General features: G+C 45.8%; 1 protein-coding gene and 1 pseudogene across 1 annotated transcript in view; both read left to right on the plus strand.

Annotated features, from left to right (window-relative positions):
* The window catches only part of LOC139227958 (A-kinase anchor protein 13), a 250,821-nt gene that overhangs the window by 29,743 nt on the left and 196,171 nt on the right, over nucleotides 1–24,907 (plus strand). The gene's annotated exons all lie outside the window — the stretch shown is intronic.
* Nucleotides 21,924–22,056, plus strand: LOC139228402 (U4 spliceosomal RNA; annotated as a pseudogene).

Here is a 24,907-nt window from a genome sequence, read left to right on the forward strand (position 1 = left end):
ACTACACAGAGAGTATATCTATAGTCTGCATATATAACATCACTCTCCTCCAAGTCCTTTGTGCCAATTACCTTTGCACTATGTACTTTGGCTTAGCTCTCCCCAGACTTAAGTGCCAATAGCCCTTGCACCTTGGCTGTGCTTTGGCTTGGCTCTCTCCCTGTTAACCCCCAAGTGCTTTTGTCACAACGTTGGGTAGTGGTTACCAGTTTGGATGGTTCGATGATGCAGTGGAGGTTCCAGTTGGTTCTGGGTGTGATCCATGTTTGTGTCCATGGCTACATACATCCATTTCCCCCCTCCCTCCCCCACAGCGAGATCATGCAGCTTGCCCATTACATTAACATACAGGATCAGACACAGTGCAAGTACAAAGAAAGGAAGAAAAAAAATCATTTTTTTTTACAGTTTATATCGTGACACCTTGGTTCAGTGACTTACATTCGTAACGTTTTACGGTCGTGCGCCAGGGTTGGGTAGATTGCATTCATGGTTCAGTCATGGTCAGTACTGGGGTAGCAGTACAGATATGTGAGGACGCTAATTCCAGAGCAACCGGACAGGGTCCTAGTCGTCTGATGGCGGCGCTGCGTCCCCTGCTAGCGGGGTGGGCTTGGTTCGCTCACCTTGCCAGGACTCAGGGCCTTTGCCATTGCCTAGTGGTGGGCAGAGCCACACATGTGTGTGGCCTCCCTGTCCTCCTTTGAGGGCTGCAGAATCTTCTGCCTGCTCCCTAACGGTGTTGGGAATCTGGCTGTTCCAGATCCCATTTGGGGAGCTCGTTGGTTCTGACCTTTCACTCCCGGACATGGCCGAGGTAGCGACTGGGTCTGGGGGCTGCGCCGTCTCCGCCCGGGGGGTGGGCAACGGCGGCCGACTGCGTGTATTGGCACCGTTTTCGTCCATGGCAAATAGTGCCATCGGGTGCCTGCAGCCTGGGATAGATCTGGGGCAGGGTTTCAGGATCAGCGCCTTTACCCTCCTGAGGTCGCTGGCCTATAACTTGTGGGGACAGCTGGGACAGGGCATCAGGATCAGCGCCTTTACCCTCACGAATTCTACTTGCTACTTTTGGGGACACTCTATTCCCGACATCTCACAACATTTTATTCTTTACATTCTTAATCGGTTCGTTACATTGATTACCATGAATGCAATGTCTCTTTAAGTTCAGTTGGTTGCAGGTCTCCTTTAAGAAAACCCTGCTGGCTTTTTTCAGCCACATTGCACCATGCTGCAGCAGGGACGCCATCTTGCCTCTGTCTTTGAGGTCGACTGCCTTGATCCTTCTCTCCTGCGATTCTGCCACAAAAGCTGGAAGAGTGCCTGTGAATTCGATCTTCCTCCCCAGTAGCCCTGCCACTGGAGTTGGGAAGGTACTTTTCGGTCAGATCATTGCCACGCAGTCGTGATGGACGGTCTGTGACTCAGGTGCTGCGCTGGTCTGTTCTCTGGTGCCTGGCCCAAGCGAAGGTGATGTTTTGCTCTGCCTCTGAGCATGGGGGACATCGATTGCTGGAGTGAAGAGGTCTTCCCATTTCCATTGGATCTTCCTCATTCACCTTCTTCCGAGTAGCGTTGGACCATCACCTGCAACAATCCACAGAGGTAACTTGTGCACCATGCCATTATGGATTACACTTACATCCGCATTACCAAGGACTGGGATCAGCTCCTTGGTGTTGGTGCACAACTTTTCCTGTACTGGAACCAGCTCGGGTCATTTTTCGTTCCATAGCCTCTCAAAGGCAACCTGGCTCATCACTGACTGGCTCGCTCCCGTGTCCACTTCCATGAAGACTGGAACGCGTTTATCTCGACTTCCATCTTCACTGGAGGACAATCGGTGGTGCAGGTATACACTCCATACACTTCTTCTTGGAGCTGAGCTGCCTCTCTGGCCAAATCATCATATTCCCTGCTGGATTCAAAGTCATCTACTGACTCCTCTGCTGGACGGTGAGTCGTATTTCTTTTACACATACGCTGGAGGTGGCTCTTTGTGGTACAGGCTTTGCATACATACTCAGCAAACTGACACTGGTGAGCCCTGTGGTTTCCTCCGCAACGCCAGCATGGTGCTACTCGATTAGCACCCCTTGGCGGACTCTGAGTTCTGGAACCCTGAGGTCTGTGCTCTCTGCCTTGGGCAGAGTCAAGTTCTACAGTCTTGCCTGTGAAAGGCACCATTCTGTGTACAGTACTCGCCGGGTTTGAGTCCACAGGATGAATAATTTGCTTGGTGCTGCAGGTCGAGGTCATGAACGCCTGACTGATGCTGATGGCCTTCTGCAGGTTGACTGTGGTGTCGGCAGATAATAGCTTGTGAAGGAGGCCCTTGTGGCCAATTCGTATAATGAAGATGTCTCGAAATGCTTCATTGAGGTGCATGCCAAAATCACACGGTGCCGCAAGTCTCCCGAGGTCGGCAGCATATTTTGCAATCTCCTGGCCCTCAGGTCTGTGGTGAGTATTGAATCTGTGCCTGGCTGTGAGGATGCTCTCTTTTGGTTTTAGTTGGTCGCGAATTAGTTCAGTCAGCTCATTGTATGTCTTATCCTTGGCCTTCGTGGGTGCCAGCAAGTCCCTGATGAGGTGGGCAGTGGAAGCGTTACAAGGACACCCTCAAAGCCTCCCTGGTAAAGTGCGACATCACCACTGACACCTGGGAGACCCTGGCCGAAGACCGCTCGAGGTGGAGAAAGTGCATCCAGGAGAGCGTTGAGCTCTTCGAGTCTCAACGCAAAGAGCGTGAAGAGGTCAAGCGCAGACAGCAGAAGGAGCGTGCGGCAAACCAGCCCCACCCACCCCTTCCCTCGACGAATGTCTGTTCCACCTGCGACAGGGTCTGGGGCTCTCGTTTTGGACTGTTCAGCCACCAGAGAACTCACTTTGGGAGTGGAAGCAAGTCTTCCTCGATTCCGAGGGACTGCCTATGATGATGATGATGATGACGAGGCAGTAGACCTCGGGCCACAACTGGTCAGCAGTATAGCCTTGCGCTTCTCTGCCAATGTGTCCCTCTCCCCTGCCAGGTCGTTTGCCATGAAATATAGCTCGAGTCTTTCCGTGAAGGCATCCCAATCATCACCCTCTGCAAAGTCTTTTATTGTGCCAAAGGTAGCCATAATTGCGTGAAAGTCCATATTCTCGTTGCCAGTTATTATGTCTGTAATGTACTTATGAATGACTCCACGAGGCAATGTGTTGTACTCAAACTGTAGTGACCTTGGTCCTTTACTCGTAACTCCAGAGTGAGGCAGCCGCATGGTGGCTACCCTTTTATACAGCCCCTGCCATCAGGTCAGGAAACCCCGGTCTCCACCAGTTGCACCCTCTAGTGGTGCCAGTATGTATATACACAGTGTAAACCTTATTGATAGTACATCAGGTAAACAAGTCTCCATCTTATGCAACTATACAATGATTACACAGAGAGTATATCTATAGCTTGCATATATAACAAAAGCACTTTACAGTCAATCAAGCACTTTTTGGAGTGTAGTCACTGTTGTCATGTGGGAAATGCAGCAGCCAATTTGCACACAGCAAGCTCCCACAAACAGCTATGTGATAATGACCAGATAAACTGTTTTTTTGTTATGTTGATTGAAGGATAACTATTTGCCCAGGATACCGAGGAGAACGTCCAAGATCTTTTTCAAAATAGTGCCATGAGATCTTTTACGTCCACCTGAGAGGGCAAACAGGGCCTCGGTTTAACATCTCATCCCAAAGACAGCACCTCCGACAGTGCAGCACTCCATCAGCACTACACTGGGAGTATTAACCTAGATTTTGTGCTCAAGTCCCTGGGGTTGGACTTGAACCCATAACCTTCTGACTCAGAAACATGAGTGCTACCCACTGAGCCACAGCTATGATGGCTAGTGAGATTGTTAACATCAGATCTGGTTCAATGCAACTACTAACAATTATGCGAGGGGCAGTCAGAAAGTGGAGACTTTCTGGAATGAGCCTGACTTTTAAAAATCGGCATTAAAATTTTTCATGACACAGTGGAAAATATCCTGATGGCCACATGAGGTTTGCAGTGCGACTGTGCTGTTGGTTACGTTCCACCAAATCGTTTTACTTCATTGCTACAACCTTATTATGGTTTTACCGTCCACCATGTATAGCAGGCAAATTGTGTTAACACCAACGCTATAATTTAACTCCCCCTCCCCCCCAAAGAATTAAACGAGAACATTATTCTCCAACGTACCCTTTGACACGAGTGCAATTGAACTTCGCCTGCTCCTTTCCCAGAAGGAATTCCATTCGAGCTGTAAAGTTTAAAGCTCTCCACTTTTGCAAGAACCATCTGTGTGACAGGTGATGTTGAATTAGTTCCCCCTGACCTTTAATCTGGAATAAAAGCAGCAAAAGGCTGCCAATACGCTACAGGTCTGTCAGCATCAGTTGAAAGACGGGTAATATTTGGGGTGTCAACCCTTGGTTAAACTGGATCTCAATTGCGGCAGATTTTCAGTCATTCCTGCTTTAATTTCAGTAGTTGAGTGTTAGTTTTCTGAGATATTTTGAGATAATTTAGAGGACTTTAATATCTCTGTATGTGTACAGCTGTGAAACATGTCTAAAGTCTTCCTGATTTGATTTTATTGGCCTTATTATGTCAATGATTGTGAACTTTCCACTTCTGGCCTCCCCAAGCTCCAAATGCTCAGTCCGACACAGTCTAGTTCCTTCCTGCATTGATATCACGACTCACTGCACAGTCTCCAATTTTAACTCATTGTTTGCCATGATCTCAAAACTAAGAAACTTTCTTTCTCTAATCGACAAGTTTTTACAACCAAAACATAGTGTCATCTGAAGACTTGCTAGTGTCAGCTGTGGGAGTCAGAGGGTTGTGGGTACAAATCCCACTCCAATGACTTGAGCACAAAAATCTAGGCTGACACTCCCAGTACAGTGATGAGGGAGTGCTGCACTGTCGGAGGTGCCGTCTTTTGGTTGAGACGTTAAACCGAGGCCCTGACTGCTCTTTCAGGTCGACGTAAAAGATCCCATGGCACTATTTCGAAGAAGAACCGTGGAGTTATCCCCGGTGTACTCGCCAATATTTATCCCTCAATCAACATAACAAAAACAGATTAAATAGTCATTATCACATTACTGTTTGTGGGAGCTTGCTGTGCGCAAATTGGCTGCCGTGTTTCCCACATTGCAACAGTGACTACACTCCAAAAGTACTTCTTTGGCTGTAAAGCGCTTTGAGACGTCCGGTGGTCGTGAAAGGCGCTATATAAATGTAAGTCTCTCTTTCTATAGCATATTCCACGACCTCAGTAGTCGGCAGGGTCGGGACCCAGGTGCAAGAGGAGAGGCGGCAAGCAGCAGAGGAGTGGCGAGGACGGGGCGGAGGAGCGGCGAAAGGTCGGGGCAGAGGAGCAGCGTGATCGGGGCCCAGGAAGAGGCGAGAGATCAGGGCTCAGGAGAGGTGAGAGACCGGGGCTCAGGAGAGGCAAGAGTTTGGCGCCCAGGAGAGGTGGTGTCGGAGCCGAGGAGCGGCGGGATCGGAGTCGAGGAGCCCAGCAGCAAGGCAGAGGCCCAGGAGTGGCGCAGAGTATAGCTACAGCGGGGTCGGGGCCCAGGGAAGGTGCAGCACGGGCCAGCCCACACTGCGTCCTATGGACAGTAGGAGCATGCGTGGGTACTAAATCCGTGCAGCAGAGCTTGGTCTCCAGATTTCTTGGTTAACCCTTGCCATTGGACCAAGAACTAGCTCTATCAAGCCCATGTGGTGGCTACTGTGCAACGGCCACTCCATGTTAAAAGAATTCATGCACAGGCATCTTCCACCCTTCAGGATATAGTTCGGGACCTGGAATGTCAGGTCCTTCATTGAAACACCTGTGAACTCATCCTTTTTTGCTGTGGAAGTGGGTCATCGTCGACACAAGGGACTGCCTAATACTATACTATACTATACTAATATAGGAAACACTTGTGCACAGCAAGCTCCCACAAACAGCAATGAAATAACTGGTCAGATCACCTGCTTTACGTGTTGGTTAAGAAGTCTTACTCTTCTTTGAATAGTGTTGCGGGATGCTGACAGGGTCCCAGTTTAATGTCCCATCCTCCAACAGCGCAGCCTTGAAGTGTCAGCCTGGATTTTGTATGCAAACCTCTGGAGGTGGGCTTGGACCCACAAATTTCAGACTCAGAGCCACTGGCTGACACGTAAATGCTGCCGCAAGAGCAAAACACAGCGGAGGCTGGAAATCAGAAATAAAAACAGGGAATTGCTGGAAACGCTCAGCAGATCAGGCAGCATCTGTGGAGAGAGAAACCGAGTTAGCGTTTTGGTCGATGACCTTTCGTCAGAACTCTACTTCATGGTTTACCTTGCTTTCTCCCCAACACATTTCAAACGTGCTGCAGGACTTGGCTCTTCACCAAATTTTCTCAATTAAAAAAATACATGTAGGTAAGTGAGCACTAAAATCAGTATTCTAGCTCAAAGTGCACTGCTCGGTAGATCTGAATTCGAACCATTTTGTCAACTTGGTTAATTCCTTCAAGTGACTTTACAAGGATGACGTTGCCAGATTACAAGCTCTTGTTCTTCATGTTTATTTCCCACCTGCTATTATTATATATCTTGGCCTTGAGTTCCTCCCACGCAATAATCTTAAGACTGTCAGAAAGTATGCAATAACAAAAGAACCAGTGGTATCAAACTCAGTTGCTCCATGGACCCGGTTCAATCCGCCATGTCAAGGAATCATAGAATGGTTACAGAACAGCAAGAGCACCTCAGCCAGTCCCACTCCCCCGCCCTTTCCCTGTAGCCCTACAATGTTGTTTTCCTTCAGGTACTTATCCAACTCCCTCTTGAAAGCTTGAAATTGAGTCTGCCTCCACCACCCTCTCAGGCCGTGCATTCCAGATCTTAACCACTCGCTGCGCAAAAATGTTTTTCCTCATGTCGCCTTTGGTTCTTCTGCCAATCACCTTAAATCTGTGTTCTCTGGTTCTCGACCCATCCGCCAATGGGAGCAGTTTCTCTCCATCTACTCTGTCCAGACCCCTCATGATTTTGAACACCTCAATCAAATCTCACAATCTTCTCTGCTCCATGGAAAACAACCCCAGCTTCTCCAGTCTATCAACATAACTGAAATCCCTCATCCCTGGAACCATTCTTGTAAATCTTTTCTGCACCCTCTCTAAGGCCTTTACATATTTCCTAAAGTGCGGTGCCCAGAATTGGACATGATACTCCAGTTGAGGCCAAACCAGTATTTTATAAAGGTTCATAAAGCACTCTACCCCACCCATGTAATCCTCATAAGAAAAGGAAAGACTTGAATTTATACAGGGCCTTTCATGACCACCGATAAAGTACAGACAATAAAGTACTTTTTGAAGTGTAGTCACTGTTGTAATGTAGGAAATTCAGCCAATTTGCACACAGCAAACTCCCACAAACAGCAATGTGATAACCAGATAATATGTGATGTTGATTGAGGGATAAATATTTCTTTGAAGTAGTGCCATAGGAACTATTACATCCACCTGAGAGAGCCTAGATTTATGTGCTCAAGTCCTTGAAGTAGGTCTTCAAACCCACAACCTTCGGGCTCAGCTGCGAGAGTGCTACACACTGAGCCACAGCTGACACTACGGAAAATTATGCTGAAAAAGTCCTTGATGGTAATCGAGCAAAACTCCAGAATATTCATCTGATTCCGCAACCGGAGCAGGCTCGAGGGGTCGTATGGGCTATTCCGGCTCCTAATTCTTACGTTCTTATGGGACCTTGCTGTGCGCAAATTGGCTGCTGAGTTTCCCACATTACAATAGTTACTGCACTTCAAAAGTACTTCATTGGCTGTAAGCTGCTTTCCTGATGTCCTGAAAGGCGCTATATAAATACAAGTCTTTCTTTCTTTCCTGGTTCTGTCGTGTTCATTAACACAGATATGCCGCTGCTATTGTGCAGTGACAATATCTGTTGTTCCCTTTAGAACTAAAGTATAATTTTCCATAGTTTTAGAATCTTACTCTATCATTTAACTGTAATGAAAATGGCCGTAAATTCTCGTAAATTAATACCAGCTTCAGTGTTAGTTTGTATCAGCAACATTGGGTGCATTTTCACTTTATAATTTTTTTTTTTACACGTAATTTATTTCAATTTTTGCTCCCAATTTGAAGATCTGCTCCCAAATCACTGCCAGTGTCGTTACATAATCAGCCACTAGGAGGTGCACCAGAGAAGTTGAGAATGACTTGTTTCAATCAACATCTTCAACATCTTCGGAGAATAGTTGTCCTTCACACCTTCTGCGAGGTCGCATAGTTGAGGCGAAGGTTGACCAGAAACTAGCCACATTAGGGGGAAAAAAGTCAAACCGGCTCCCACTTTTAATATTATAATTCTGCACCTTGGTCCCAAATCGATTGACATTGATTCACTTCTCAGTCCCTGATATGTGCTTAGGCGACTGACTTTAGTCAGGTCAATGGGTCGAACGTTACAATTGGTCTCTGGCCCCATGAACTGGGGAGGAGGAAATCGTCCCCACCTACTGGTAGAAGTGTGCGGCTGCAGGCATGAGAGTGTGACAGAATGGTGATGGCCCAAACAAGGAATGCAAGACATGCACGGCAAATTTAATACATTGTAGACAATAGATACACAGGAGTGGACAAAGGTGAATATATCATCAAGCCATTCAAACCGTATCCTAAAGCATGAGAGTAAAGGTGGCATCTGTCCAGTTTATCACCTGCTCAGCCATTTGGGGTTTTTTAAACTGTCTCTCAGAGGTGAGAGTAGGGCAAATAGAACACACATTTTGTGCACAGCAAGTTCCCTGAACAATAGTGAGATGAATCTGTTTTTGAGGGAGCAATGTTGCGCAAAATAGCAAGCCAGACTCCTGCTTTTCTTTGAATCATGCAATGGAATATTTTACAGATGGTTTAGGGTCTCATCTGAATGACAGTAAATAAAGACTTTCATTTATATAGCGCCTTTCATGACCACTGTACATCTCAAAGCGCTTTACAGCCAATAAAGTACTTTTTGGAGTGTAGTCACTGTTGTAATGTGGGAAACGCAGCAGTCAATTTGTACACAGCAAGCTCCCACAAACAGCAATGCAATAATGACCAGGTAATCTGTTTTTGTTATGTTGATTGAGGGATTAATATTGGCCAGGACACCGGGGATAACTCCCCTGCTCTTCTTCGAAATAGTAGTCATGGGATTTTTACATCCACTTGAGAGAGCAGACGGGACCTCGGTTTAACGTCTCATCCGAAAGACGGCACCTCCAACAGTGCAGCACTCCCTCAGCACTGAACTGGAGTGTCAGCCTAGATTTATGTGCTAAAGACCCTGGAGTGGGACTTGAACCCACAACCTCAGAGGCGAGGGTGCTACCCATTGAGCCACTGGCTGTCAAGGAGGGGCAAGGCCGTGGAGAGATTTAAATGAGAATGATACATTTGCGGTATTGGAGGACTGGGAGCCAACATAGGTCAATATAGACAGGGGTAATGGATGAGGAGCACATGGTGCAGGATAGGAAATAGGCGGCAGAGTTGGGAGTAAACTGAAGTTTACAGATGGTGAAGGATGGGAGGCTGGACATGAGAGTGTTGGGACAGTTGAGTCTGGAGCAGAAAAGGGTGGATGCGGGCTTTGGTGGGCCGGAGGTAGGGCCAAAGGCAGGTGATGTTATAAAGAGAAAAGAAAGAAAGACTTGCATTTATATAGCACCTTTCACAAAGTGTAGTCACTGCTGTAATGTAGGAAATGCTGCAGCCAATTTGCACGCAGCAAGCTCCCACAAACAGCAATTTGATAATGACCAGGTAATCTGTTTTGGTGATGTTGATTAAGACATCACAGAGAGTAACTCCCCTGCTCATCTTCAAAATGGTGCCTTTTGCATCCACCTGAGAGAGCAGTCAGGGCCTTGGGTTAATGCCTCATCTAAAAGTAGACACCTCCAACAGTGCAGCACTGGAGTGTTCGGCTAGATTTTTGTGTTTAAGTTGCTGGAGTGGGACTTGAATCAACAATCTTCTGACCCAGAGGTGAGAGTGCTACCCACTGAGCCATGGCTTAGATGGCCTTTGTGAAAGAGAGGAGATGTGCTAGGAAGCTCACTTTGCAGCCAGATAGGATACTGATGTCACAAACCGTCTGGTTCAGCAGCTGAAGTCATTGGATTGGGTCTTCCCAAAGGTTAGCTGGTGAAAATTATGGCTCATGCAAGACTGGATGTCGGACAAGCAGCAGAGGGGTCAAGAGAGCTGGGGGCAAGGTAAAGACAGGGGGGCCATCAGTGTACATGTGAAAGACAGCCATCTATTTCTTTTTCTAAGTTTAATGAATGTTGTTTTACAGTGAAGGTGTCATAAAAGTTAAATTAGCGCAAAATTATGTTAATTCAAAGCGAATATCTGTAGGTAATCTGCAGCTTAATGCTCATAACATTAATCAGGGTGTTTCATCATCATCATCATAGGCGGTCCCTCAAAATGAGGATGACTTGCATCCACACCAAAAAAAGGACGCGTTCACAGCTGTTTCAATGAAGGACCTGAACCACATCCTGAAGGGTGGAAGATGCCTGTGCGTGGATTTTTTTAACGTGTGGAGGCTGTTGCACACCAGCCACTACATGGGCTTGACAGAGCTAGGTCTTGGTCCAGTGGCAAGGGTTAACCAAGACATCTGGAGACCAGCTCTGCTGCACGGACCTAGCGCATGCGCACTTATCACAGTGTGGGCTGGCCCCGTGCTGCCCTTGGGCCCCTGGCCCCGAACTCACGCCTCCCCTGGGCCCCGATCACATCCCTCCACAGTCTCTCACAGCTACTTCGCCCGACCTCGCCGCTCCTGCTGTATCAGGGTGTTTATAATAAATCTGAATGTAGATTTCTAAAATAAAAACAGCAAATGCTGGGAACACTGGGCATGTCAGGCAGCATTTATCTGCCTCCCTCCACAGATGCTGCCTGACCTGTCTGTTTTTATTGCAGATTCCAGCAGTGATTATTTCGCCTTTTGAGATTTCTAAAATCTCCCTTCCACATCACAGAAAAGGTGGAAACAAGATCTAAGAGCCGGAGAGTTTAATAAAGGGGAGCGGGGAGCTGCACCGTCCAACCTATCGGCCGGCTGCAGATTATGATTGACAGGCAAGGGAGCGAATGGGAGTCGGGTTTGTTGGTTGGGTTGAGCCAATGGGGGGGGGGAGAAGGGCTGGGGATGATTTGGAGTGCGCAGGCGCAGTGTGGTTAATCCAAGTTTGGGGGCAAGAGAGAGAGCGGCGTAAGTTGTGGGGGAGCAGAGAGAGAGGGGTAGCTCATTAAACCCCCCACACCCATCACTGCACCTCGACAGGCCCAGAGCACAGCATCCAGATAAATGAGAACATATACCAGCAAAGAATAGAAAGAAAAGCAGCAATTTTATATAATACAAGAGAGAGAGAGGGAAAAAAGTGCATTGAGTTGGTCAGATCTCTGAGAGCAAAGAAAATGAGGACGGAGGGAATGAGTGAGCACATTAAAAGTAGCTGTTCTCATTAAACGAGGCCTGCTGGAGGTAAGATTTTCTTTAAAAAAAATAAACTTTATGGCTTTTTTAAAATACACTGCACATTGCACACACAGAAAATGTGATTGTTTGCAGTGGCTGCAGTGCCAACATCCCTGCTTGCTACTGTGAGCTTGTTAGTGTGAGCTTTGTTCCAGTTTTGTTACTGCATTGTTACCTGGAGTTGAGCTTGTGGGGGTGGGCAGAGATACAATGTAACTGGGATTCAGGCTCCCTGCTCTCAAAATCACAATAGATCCGTGTGCTTACTTGTTTGTTAAAAATAGTTTTTCTCTTTTCCCCCTCCCTTTCTAAATCTTTGGAAAGTTTGTTTTCGTTTTTAGAAGTTGTAATTTCCAGTTCAATGTTTTTAACTTTTTTCTTAATGTGTTTATTTGTCTTAATGTTTTCATTTGTCTTTCACGTTTATTTATTTAAAAGTGTGTTTCATTACAATGTTTGTTTTTTTGGGAGGGAAAAAAAGCTGTTGTTAGTTCTTGGTTGATTTGTACCAGGAGGGAAAAACCTCTTTCGCAAATATTTCCTTTTTTAAATAGAGATTTCTCCAAAAGTAGATTTCAAAAGCATTTTGTTTCTGGAGTGATAAGTCTTTTTTTTTTAATTGTGATACATTTTTATCAATAGCTCTTTCTGGAGGGTTGTCTTTTTTTTATTAAGTGATACATTTTTATCAATAGCTCTTTAGTGGATGGTTATAATAACATCAGGTGGGATTTTGTAAATATTTTTGGGGGCATGTTTAATTTGGACACATTTCCTCGGCTGGATTGTTGCTGATAGATTAGATTACCAATCGTGTTTCTGGGCGCTCTGTACCGGATCTGTCACTAGCCGTCCTGAAATGTTTAATATTGGAGTTGGGGAAGAGATGGTTTATCTCTTAAAGTAGCAATTTGGCATGGTTCAGTCTACTTAAAAACTGCAACGATTGAGGTCAGATCTTACGAGCACTCTGGTATTGAAGCACTCCTAGTGCAGCATAAAACTCAGTGTTGAGGATACGATTACTTTGATGTCCGATGCAGTGTCTGACATTCAGGGTGCTGGGTTTTTTTCAATTCATTTCTTCAGTCCTTTTGTTTTAAGTGTAAAGTTAACAGAACCACTGGCCATGTTTACAGTGCTGCAGATTTTAAAAACAAAACACAAATAGGTTTAACAAACTTGACTTTTGCAATCGCCTGTGAAATAGGGACCGAAGCCACTGGTTGGTAAACACGTCGAAATCCTCTGATAACAACTTGGCTTATTTAGTCAGCACAACTGATTATAGGGAGTAGCAACTCCTTTGTGTGCATATATAAGCAACGTCTGTTGTATTCGTGGTGCAAACAAATGGCCCAAATCCTGGAGTCCCATGCAATAAAAACAGAATTTGTAAACATGTGTTTCCAATGGCTGTTAAAGGATCTTCCCCATGGCATTTTCTGCGGTGTCGTGCCAGCATTATAACTATCTATATTCAGAAATGAAAAACTGGATTGTTGTACGTACATTTGCAATAAACAGCATGATTCGATCTGACGCTTTTTTGCGTTGCATTTTGAATGGGTTTCGGTTGTGTATCAACATGAAAATAGCAGTTTTACTCGGGAGTCAGTTGCCAAGCAGAAAGTGGTGATAGTCCCCAGTCCTCAAGGCCGTCTGAAACTCTTTTTGGAGTTTATCTGCAAAACAAAATCATTAAGTTTTCAACTGGGGCTGCAATCAATCCCTAGGCTGGTGCAAACCTGCATTTTAATAGTGCCCACGTGGTTTATTTGACGACCTAGGAGCTTTTTTAAAAAACAAAAGTTGTACAGAATTTTTCTTGGGTAAATAGATCCCTCTGTGCTCTCCTTTTAAAATTTTAGACTGAACTGCCTGGGGTGGGTGGGGGAAGAAGCAGAACTTTGTGCACGGGTCCAAGTGCACAGAACTCCAATATGGCTGACATTGGTGTGACCTGCTTGCGATGCAGTCAGCAGTATAACTCCAGCCTGTTCACAACTCGGGTACTGGCTGCAGTTACCCTACCCCCTCTGAACTTCAAGGGTTAAGTTGCGAGGAGAGATTACACACATTCGGGTTGTATCACCCCCTGGAATTTAGAAGGTTATGGGGTGATCTGCTCAAAGTTTTCAAGCTATTAAAAAGAAAGACTTTCACTTCTATAGCGCATTTCACGACCACAGGACGTCCCAAAGCCCTTTTCAGACAATTGAGTACATTTGGAGTGTAGTCACTGTTGTAATGTGGGAAACAGGGGAACAGGTGGGGTAGATAGAGAGAAACTATTCCCACTAGTTGGGGATTCTAGGACTAGGGGGCATAGTCTAATAATTAGAGTCAGACCTTTCAGGAGTGAAATTAGGAAACACTTCTACACACACACAGTGGTAGAAGCTTGGAACTCTGTTCCGCAAATGGCAATTGATGCTAGATCAATTGTTAATTTTAAATCTGAGATTGATAGCTTTTTGTTAACCAAAGGTGTTAAGGGATATGGGCCAAAGGTGGGTATATAGAGTTAGGTCGCAGATCAGCCATGATTGCATTGAATGGTGGAGCAGGCTCGAGCGGCTGAATGGTGGTCTCCTGTTCCTATGTTCCTATTTGGGGTAGGGGATGTTGGCAAGTGATAGTTATTTTTCAGGTTGGTTTGATTAACTCTCAGTTCCGATCGAGTTTTTATGCTAAAATTTCAGTTTGTAGATTTTGAAATGAATTGTTTAAATAAGTTCAAGGGACTTGTTTCTTGAGGTGGGGACAGATGGGCAAGAGGAGTTTGAAGGAGTTTGTGAAGAAAGTTGAGGTGTGGTCAAGCAAAAAAAGGAGTAGACTTGTAAGGCAGAAGTGCTTCTTCTGATCCTAAGAGTTCCTGTTAATCCTTTTCCCTCCCATCCCACATGAACATTTTACCCAGGCAGCTATTACCAGAATACCTCATTCTACAAATACAGAGTCTTTTTAAATAAGGATTATTTTAATCCTTTGAAAGGGTGGAGCCAATCACTCATGCACCATATTTATTCTGATAATGTCACATGCAAAAAATCTTAACTTACATAAAAAGTGGTCCCAAGGCACTTTACACAATACAACAAGATGAAGGAGGAGAGATTAGAGAGGATGACCAAAAGCTTGGCCAAAGAGTTGGGTCTTAAAGGAGATGGAGACGGCAGAAGACTTTACGAAAGGTATTCCAGAGCATGGGACCGAGGCTGCTGATGGTATTGCCACCAATGGTGGGGTGAAGAGAGGCGGGTGAGATGCACATGAGTCTGGAGTCTGAGGAACACAGAGTTCTTGTGAGGGTGGGGGGGGGCGGGGAGGAGGAGGAGGGGTGGGGGGAGGTTTGGGGGCTGGAGAAAGTTATAGAGAGGGTGGAACCGTTGGACTTCAGGGATGAGCGTTTTAAATTTGAGGCATCATGCCATTTTAGTTGTAGAGTGATGCGTCCGTTCTATGATTGTACAATAACTTTCATGTTGCTGTGTCTCACATGCATTTCTTTTGGTAAAATATTCATAACTGGACTCCTTTTTTTACCCCTGGAGGCTGCATACGTCACTTGCTGCACTGAGATAATGTTGATGTGCATATCAGTGCTGTTTGATCTAAATCCTTCGAAGCATAATATCTTCTAAAACAATCTTGAAGTTAAATATATCTCACAGAGAATGCAGTGTGAAATAAGCTTGGCCAATGCCCCATCAGCATGTGTCTATAATACAAAATTGCCCCTAATTCCGCGCTAAATTGGAAATCATTTTGAGAAGCAGCATGGATATCCCTGGTTTGGGGAAATGTAAAAATGTCAGTGGTGCAGTCGGGAGTGGTGTTCTGCAGTTTGGGGCTGATGCACATTGGTGGAACAAAGCGGCATGACCTTTTAATCTGTATCGAACTCATGTTGTAGCTGACTCGGGGAGTGTTTCTGTTAATACTGTGGCTCAGTGGGTAGCACTCTGGCCTCTGAGTCAGAAGGTTGTGGGTTCCAGTCCAGAGACTTGAGAACTGACACTCCAGTGCAGTGCTGAGGGAGTGCTGCATTGTCACAGCTGTTATCTTTCGGAAGAGATGTTAAACCGAGGCGCCGTCTGCCCTCTCGAGTGGACGTTAAAGATTCCGTGTCACTATTTTGAAGAAAACCCCAGGAGTTATCCCTGGTGTCCTGACCAATATTTACCCCTCAATCAAAAAAACAAAAAACGATTATCTGGTCATTATCAGATCGCTGTTTGTGGGAGCTTGATGTGCGCAAATTGGCTGCCGCGTTTCCTACGTTACAACAGTGACTACACTTCATGGGGCCCAGAAGAGGCGAGGGCACAGGGACAGCACGGGCCAGCCTACACTGCGATATGTGTGCGCACAAGGTCCGTGTAGCAGAGCTGGTCTCTAGTCGTCTTGATTAATCCTTGCCACTGGACCAAGACCTAGCTCTATCAAGCCCGTGTGGTGGCTGGTGTGTAACGGCCACCACACGTTTAAAAGAAAATCCATGCACAGGCATCTTCCACCCTTCAAGATGCAGTGCAGGACCTGGAATATTCGGTCCTTCATTGAAATACCTGTGAACTCATCTCTTTTTGGCGTGGAAGCAAGTCATCCTCGATATGAGGGACCCCTATGATGATGATGATGACTTCAAAAGTACTTCATTGGCTGTCGAGTGCTTTGAGACGTCCTGAGGTTGTGAAAGGTGCTATATAAATGCAAATCTTCCTTTGAAATGGCGAACAGCTCCAACATTCCACACTGAAAAGTACAGGACTGGAAAAGACGATGAAATTTCATCCGGCTGATCTCTGAAATGAAAGCCTCTCAATTGTTCACTCCCTCAAATGTCTCCACGCTGTCTGCCTGAACTGCTTCCCTCCGCTTGATGAGCACAGAATGCACCAGTGAAGTAGAATGTTTTTTTTAAAGGGAGGGAGGTAACCTAATGACTAGGAAGGCTCATATTATTCCAGCGAGGCCTTGGCAAGATCTATTTATGCGTGGAATAATGATGTTCGGGAGTGATTCATACATTGGGAAGCTAATCGCAGGATGCAGATGGTATCCTACACACAATTATTTGTATGTCAACTTTGCTGACAGGTGTCCATGGCTATGACATCACCTTGACTGCAAATTAATTACTAAATGTTAATTGCAGTCATTACTGAAGTTCTGTGTCAGTGTTTGTGCATATGTATAAGGATAGAAATATCATAGATACAAACGTTGGTGATATATTGTTGCTGTTAGACTCTTGTCAAACAGTGCTATTTAAACCCTGTTATAATTTCATTCATTTTTTTTTAAAGTTTCTTGTCATATGGGATAAAGTCACATTTAAAAAAAAAACTTGTAATAATGGAAAATTTGAAACTCTGCACAAACAGATAACTGGAAGAACGTGAACAAGGGAAAAACAATGATATTCATCTTGCTCTTGCAGTTTATCTCCTCTGAACTGTTTGACTGTGTTGCAATATTTCTATACATAAGGGTGAGTCTGTTGTCACTAAAGTTACAGTAAAGAATAATGGAGGCTGTGTATGTCATTTTCATACAGCTGCTCTGTGGGTTTTTTCATTCGCATTTCACTACGCCCACTTGAACCATAGAGAACACCAAGTACAATATACCCTACACTTGGGATGTATCTGCAGCGATCATTTTGAGCTATTTAAAACTGGGGTGAAATACTCTTGGTTATAGATAGGTCTGTCACCGATAGTGACCATGGAGCAATTTGAGATGATAGATTAAGAGTATCACACAAGACATGTATTGGCATGAATGCAATTTTCCTAAACTATATTGGTGCCAGTGTCAGTGTTTACAAATTGCATGTAGTATGGCCCGTAGTCAGTTGAAGAATTAAGTTTTTATTTAGTGGTGTGCGTGTGTGTGTGCGTGTGTGTGTGTGTGCGTGCGTGTGTGTGGAGAAACTTCAGAAAACTGCTCCCCAGAGCCACCTACTGGGCTGAGCCTGCAACTATATTGTGACAATTGACGTAGCAAAAAATGTTGGCATACCAGTTTACAATGGTGAATGTCGACAAAGGCACGACAAAAAAACACAACGGAAGATCTACCAGTTTGCACAATTAAACCTCTGGCGATTAGAACCAGAATTGTGACCTTATTTAGAACTGTCTGTAGTATATTGTGGGATCTGAAATATAGAGAAAATGCTGGCAGCACACAGCAGTCCTTTGTTGGAATAAAAGGTTACACCCAAAACACTGGTGTACCTTTCTTCTTTTGACTTGTGTGTTTCCAGTATTTGCAGTTCTTTTTAACTCTTTTTGGGGATTCTCCAGCCTGTGGTTTCTCTCCTGTAAATTGCACATCTACTGATTGAATTGAGCCATTGTGATTTTTCTTGCATCCTCCCCTCCCACCAGAACTCACTTTATCCTCGAGAGCCATACAGACAAAACATACCACTTTTTCTTTTGTTGATCCAGATACTTTGTCGTGATAAATTGTACAACAGAAGGACCAAGAGCCCCGAGATTCATGGCGCTGCGCCGGAGGTGCGTGGCGAGTTAGCAGCCACCACCCCCCCCCCCCCCCCCCCCACCCCTACTTCGCAGACCTGACAGTCCCCCAAATCATGAGGGTTGTGGCCACTTGTGATCAGGCGCATGCACCGCTTTGGGTGTTCCCTGGGCATTCGTCCCGTGGGGAGCCAAGAATCTGTCGGTGGCATCTTGGCGTGTGTTGGGGGAGGGGTGGGAGGAAGGCTATTTCAGCCAAAGATGGTTGAAAAGATCTTGATTTATGAAGTTGACACTTTCCTAATAGCAAGCAGTCAGTTTAATTGTCATTTGGGATCCCACTTCCATCAGGATCTTAACCTGACGTGCAAGTGCCCAGCACAATGGAGGCATGCTCTACCTTGGGGGTTCTGGAAGTGGAACTGGTAGATGACATTATCCCACTAATCCTGATAGCATCGAATATCCCTACCCCCAACTTATAGTTTAAGGTAGAGAGGGGGGCTGAGCCTCTGCTGGACCTGATTCCTTCCCATATTCCAGGCTCATTTCTCCATCCTCTGTACAGTCTAAGTTGGAGTGTTAAAAGAAAAAAAAGAAAGACTTGCATTTATATAGCACCGTTCACGACCACCAGACGTCCCAAAGCGCTTTACAGCCAATGAAGTACTTTTGGAGTGTAGTCACTGTTGTAATGTGGGAAATGTGGCAGTCAATTTATGCACAGCAAGCTCCCACAAACAGCAATAGTGATAATGACCAGATAATCTGTTTTTGTTATGTTGATTGAGGGATAAATATTGGCCAGGACACCGGGGATAACTCCCCTACTCTCTTTCGAAATGGGATCTTTCATGTCCACCTGAGAGCAGACGGGGCCTCGCATTAACGTCTCATCCGAAAGACGGCACCTCTGACAGTGCAGCACTCTCTCGACACTGTACTGGAGTGTCAGCCTAGATTTATGTGCTCGAGGCTCTGGAGTGGGACTTGAACCCACAACCTTCTGAGGCGAGGGCACCGCCCACTGAGCCACAGCTGCCACTGAATACATAACGTTCAGCTCTTTGGTACGTAAATGGACATCTTTCTTTCGTATCCTATAACGTGATTATTTTTAGTACAGTATTGGAGGGAAAATTGATACACCTGTAATTTACAGCACATAACAGAATCGGAGCTTGTGGAGTTAGTCGAGGTGAGATCATATAGCGGCACCCTCAGATGTAGGGCTGGGCTACCTTAGCTAGATTTAGTTTTCATGACTGGGAATTGGCTTGTCGCTCAGCCAGTTGGTGTGGTGTAGCATGATACTGTACAGATTGCAGACATTGTTGTGGTGAGCAAACAAACGCTGACTCATTCATCGGAGTCTTAAAAGGTGTGGTGGAGTTCAACTGTATTAAATTAAAGGAATTCTCCCCTCACTTCAAGTAACAGGTGCTGGCTTTTTATTTGTTTTCATGTTCAGCCCTTTGATGGTAGCTCAGCTTGTGCTTTCCAATTCTCCCAAGGTTATCCTGAATGGGTTTAAAATGTGTTGGAGATATTTCTGTTCAGTCAGGGAAGCTTGGTCAGGAGGGTGCGTATGCTGATCACAATATTTCAGTTAAGGTGTAGGAGTCTAATTTATTACCTCATCTCTTTGGAATGGTTTGAGTTAACCCCTCTCTCTATTTTTAAATGTCTCCAGTCCCTGATAATGAATTGTAACTACTGCCGTGTGCGCCGCCGTTATACAAGCTGGCACTCTGCACAATATAGCAAGAAAAGAGTTTGTTTCCCAATGGGCTTTCTCAGTCCTTTGCACTGTTCATTCTCTCCTTTCCCACCTCTTCCCCCGCCCCCTCCCCATGGGCACAGTATTCACAGCATGACTGACTTTATAATATCAGGAAAATTCGGAGTGAAAGTTTACATTTAAAATATATTCCCCGGTCTCTCTACAGGTGTGAGGTGTCCATTGTCAATTCTTTCCCGCTAGAACAACTAAGTACAGCGACATGGGTGTTTTCATATTCCAGTACTGTAGGCGATGGGAGGATTGTCACTGTTTCTATATACAGCCCTGTGCTCGGGAGCTACCCGCATTGTATACGGAAAGAGCGTGCGGCAAACCAGTCCCACCCACCCCTTCCCTCAACGATTATCTGTCCCACCTGTGACAGAGTCTGTGGCTCTCGTATTGGGCTGTTCAGCCACCAAAGAACTCACTTCAGGAGTGGAAGCAAGTCTTCCTCGATTCCAAGGGACTGCCTATGATGTTGATGATGATACCTGCTATGGGTCAGGCTTTAGATAGAAGATACTCACTTCACCAGCATATCCTTCCCGGTTTCCCACAATGTATCAGCTGGCTCTGCTCAATGCTGAGTGGAGCAGCCACTTGCTGGAGAGGCAGGGAGACATCCACTGGACTTGTGTGTGATGCTACCGATTGGCAAAAAGGACATTTTTCCCCCTCTTCCCTTGCCTCCCAAATAAATTGTGCTTTTTTTTTTCCAGTTTTAAAAAGAAATGCCTGAATAATTGTGCCACAGGGTGTATGCTTTAATTAAAAAAGACCGCAAGATCTTTCTAATATTGTGGCTTGGCCTGGTAAGGTCCAGGTCCTGGGGGAGCGACATCAAAATGGCCACCTGGTCTGACTATCCTATTTATATATTTGAAACCCATTGGGTGTTTAGAGATGGGTGCATCTGCACGTAGAAGGAATGTGCCTTCCCTTGCATGTGTAGAGTACCTTGAAAATTATACTTCTCAAATATTTTGGCAGGAGATCGCAAACATTTAGCTTTTGTCTTTTTAAAGGCTATAATTAGCGATTCCTATTTTTTGGCATTGCATTGGGACCTCCTATGCATTTGCGTACTCGCCTAATAATGTTATGTTGCGTCTCATGACAACCACGCTTGGTGCATCGAATAGTCTTGGGAGTTCAGGCCACCAAAGGAGGCCCCAGTTCAGACAGCAGAATGGAAGACCCATGGGAAACGTGGACCTCTGTTACCAACTTTTGGCGGTTTCGTCTGGCGAGAGGCCTTCGTGGTATCAGCCACACTCTAATGTAGGGGCAGTTTGTATTAAAAAAAGGTAGCTTGATTGCTTAACCCTTCGAAAGTGAAGAGAATGAGTTCCTGAGAATTGAGAACCCTCCATGTTATAAAAGGAAGGTAAGGGATAGCTGTAATTGTTTTGTTACTGTAGGCTTCTGGAACTTGTTTGATTGCTGTAACGTATGCATCATCATAGGCAGTCCCTCGGAATTGAGGAAGACTTGCTTCCACTCTTTTTAAAAAAAAAAAAGAGTCCTTAGGTGGCTGTACAGTCCAATACAAGACCCATAGTCCCTGTCACAGGTGGGACAGATGGTCGTTGTGGGTAAGGGAGGGTGGGACTGGTTTGCCACTCGTTCTTTCCGCTGCCTGCGCTTGATTTCTGCATGCTCTCGGCGATGAGACTCGAGGTGCTCAGCGCCCTCCCGGATGTACTTCCTCCACTTAGGGTGGTCTTTGGCCAGGGACTCCCAGGTGTCAGTGGGGATGTTGCACTTTATCAGGGAGGCTTTGAGGGTGTTCTGTAACGTTTCCTCTGCCCACCTTTGGCTCGTTTGCCGTGAAGGAGTTCCGAGTAGAGTGCTTACTTTGGGAGTCTCGTATCTGGCATGTGGTCAATGTGACCTGCCCAGCGGTGCTGATCAAGTGTGGTCAGTGCTTCAATGCTGGGGATGTTGGCCTGGTCGAGGAGACTAATGTTGGTGCGTCTGTCCTCCCAGGGGATTTGTAGGATCGCTGGAGAAATACTACCAACGATGCCTCCACAAGATCCTACAATGTATGCACAGGTTGAGGTTTAACCGAGGCGTGATTATTGGTTATTGAAAACTGTTCCCAATACCCCACTATGACAACTTGAAATATCGTTGGCAATGGCAATTTTTGACAGTCTACGAAAAGAGTTGCATAGCTGTTGTTGGCCAAGTGGCCATTAGGCCATTAACAGGTCAAGGCAGCGGGCGGTCGAGGGGGTCGTTCATCCCGACTGCCTGCCTCTCTTCCCGTGGCTACATTCGTGCCAGGGTGTCCCTGGAGATGGAGCACACGGTGTCCACCGGTACACTCGCAGCCTTCCACGAGAGGTGGGTGCCGGAGGAACTGGAGTGCATCATCACCCCTGGCACCCAAATTTTAATTTGATTTAAGTTTCCGTTAAAGTTTTATTTGGAAATTTGTGGGTTCCAGTGTGCTTGCCAAAAGGGGGCACTTGATTTAATGTTTGACTTAAAATAGTTGTGGAGCTTGTTGCATTGAGTGGCTTATCCAGTCACGTGATATTCACAAGACTCAATAGAACCCCAGTCTATTGGGTCTAGGTCATCCACGATGATGTATGCAGTTGTGAACCTAGTGGATGAACCGGTAATGTGTAGTGTGATTGTTGAACCTTTGTTCATAAACCAACTAGTTATTAATAGCAATGTGTTGCTATGAATTCTTAAGCAAGAACCCATGAAGCAAATACATTCCAATTGCCTTTGGCAGTCGGAGAAGAATTTTCCAGAATACTGTAAATGGTTTTATTGCCCTTCCCAGGAGATTACATGAATTGGGGCGAGGGGGTGGTGGCAGGTGCAATTAGGTTGCATCTATCTGGTTGAGACATGTTGGTTGGAACAGTTTGTGTCTCCCAATCATTTTTCACGTGTATTTTTGTTTTTTTTATTATTCATTCACGGGATGTGGGTGTCATTGGGAAAGCCAGCATTTATTGCCCATCCCTAAGTGCCCTTGAGAAGGTGGTGGTGAGCCGCCTTTTTGACATCTGAGACTATTTCTCATCTCCAGGTTGTTCCTTGACAACATCAGCCGAAGACTTGACGTCAGCTTCTGCCTGTACGACACTCAACTCTATTTTATCAGCACCTCTCTCGACCCCTTCACTGCCTCTGTATTATCAGGCTGTTTGTCTGACATCTAGTCCTAGATGAGTCAAAATTTCCTCCAGTTAAAAATCGGGAAGACCAAAACCTCTAACCATCCAGACCCTAAACACTGGAATACACTCACTAAACCTCCTTCCCCCTTCACCACTCTTATTTTTTTAAAGATGCTCCTTAAAACCTATTATTTGACAATGTTTAGTCACCCTTCCTAATATCTCCTCCTCCTTTGTAGTGTCAATCGTGGCTCAGTGGGTAGCACACTTGCCTCTGAGTCAGAAGGTTGTGGGTTCACTCCAGGGACTTGAGCAGATAAATCTAGGCTGACACTCCCAGTGCAGTGCTGAGGGAGGGCTGCACTGTCGGAGGTGCCGGCTTTCAGATGAGATGTTAAACCGAGGCCCTGTTTGCTCTCGGGTGGATGTAAAAGATCCCATGGCACTATTTTGAAGAAGAGTCGGGGAGTTATCCCCAGTTCCTGACCAATATTTATCCCTCAACCAACATAACATAAAAACATATTATCTGGTCATTATCACATTGCTAATTGTGGGAGCTTGCTGTGCGCAAATTGGCAGCTGCGTTTCCCACATTACAGCAGTGACTACACTCCAAAAAGTACGTAATTGGCTGTGAAAGGCGCTATATAAATGCAAGTCTTTTTGTCACGGTGTTGATTCTTGCCTGCTTTACGTTCCTGTGAAGCCCCTTGGGACCTTTTACTGTTGACGGTGTATAAATGCAGGTGGTTGTTGTAATGGTCGGTGTATAACCTTCTCACGCTGTGCCCATTTGAACTGTGAAGACCATGCAGCAGTACAGTCATAACTGGCTCTTGATTGGAGTCCACATTCACCCTGGCCCTTTTGCACGCCATGTCAGCAGTTGTTTTTGCTGATACAGTACTGCTGGGCTCTGCTGTGTGATATGTGGGACCCCAAAAGCAAATGTACGGGGCTGATTTCTCAGCAATACTGGAAGCGTTTAACCCACGCTTTGGGACAGTGATGCTGTCGTTCCCTCTGAACATTGGGGCCCTTCGGTTATGGGGTGCAGCATGATGCAGGGAGAGCTGTGTGCCTACAGTCAACTGAACTGCTGGTGTGCAAAAAAAAAACTACCTACACATTGCAGTCTTCCCGGTTCGGGCTGAGCCTGTGCAATGCTGAGGTGATCTGGTGGTCACAGATCTATTACTGATGGTGGGAGGCGCGGAACTGAGGTAATAATCGCACATAAAAATGCATTGGTTTGCGTTGCAACTTCCCTGCAGTGTATTGGCATCGGTGGGTGATATCAGCTCCGTGACTCTCCCTCCGCTCGCTCTGTGTGTTTTCTTTCCTTCTGTCCCTATAGAGAGGCACCTGCCTCCCTTAGAATCATAGAAATTTACAGCACGGAAGGAGGCCATTTCGGCCCACCGTGTCCGCGCCAGCCGGCCGACCGACCAAGAGCTATCCAGCCTAATCCCACTTTCCAGCTCTTGGTCCGTAGCCCTGTAGGTTACGGCACTTCAAGTGCATATCCAAGTACTATTTAAATGTGATGAGGGTTTCTGCCTCTACCACCCTATCAGGCCGTGAGTTCCAGACCCCCACCCCCCTCTGGGTGAAAAAGATTCTCCTCCAATCCCCTCTAAACCTCTTACCAATTGCCCTAAATCCATGCCCCTGGTTGTTGACCCCTCTGCTAAGGGAAATGGGTGCTTCCTATCCACTATATCTAGGTCGCTCATAATTTTATACACCTCGATTAGAAACATAGAAAATAGGTGCAGGAGTCGGCCATTCGGCCCTTCGCGCCTGCACCACCATTCAATAAGATCATGGCTGATCATTCCCTCAGTACCCCTTCCCTGCTTTCTCTCCA

Source organism: Pristiophorus japonicus, chromosome 17 (assembly GCF_044704955.1).
Source record: "Pristiophorus japonicus isolate sPriJap1 chromosome 17, sPriJap1.hap1, whole genome shotgun sequence".
Lineage (NCBI taxonomy): Eukaryota > Metazoa > Chordata > Chondrichthyes > Pristiophoridae > Pristiophorus > Pristiophorus japonicus.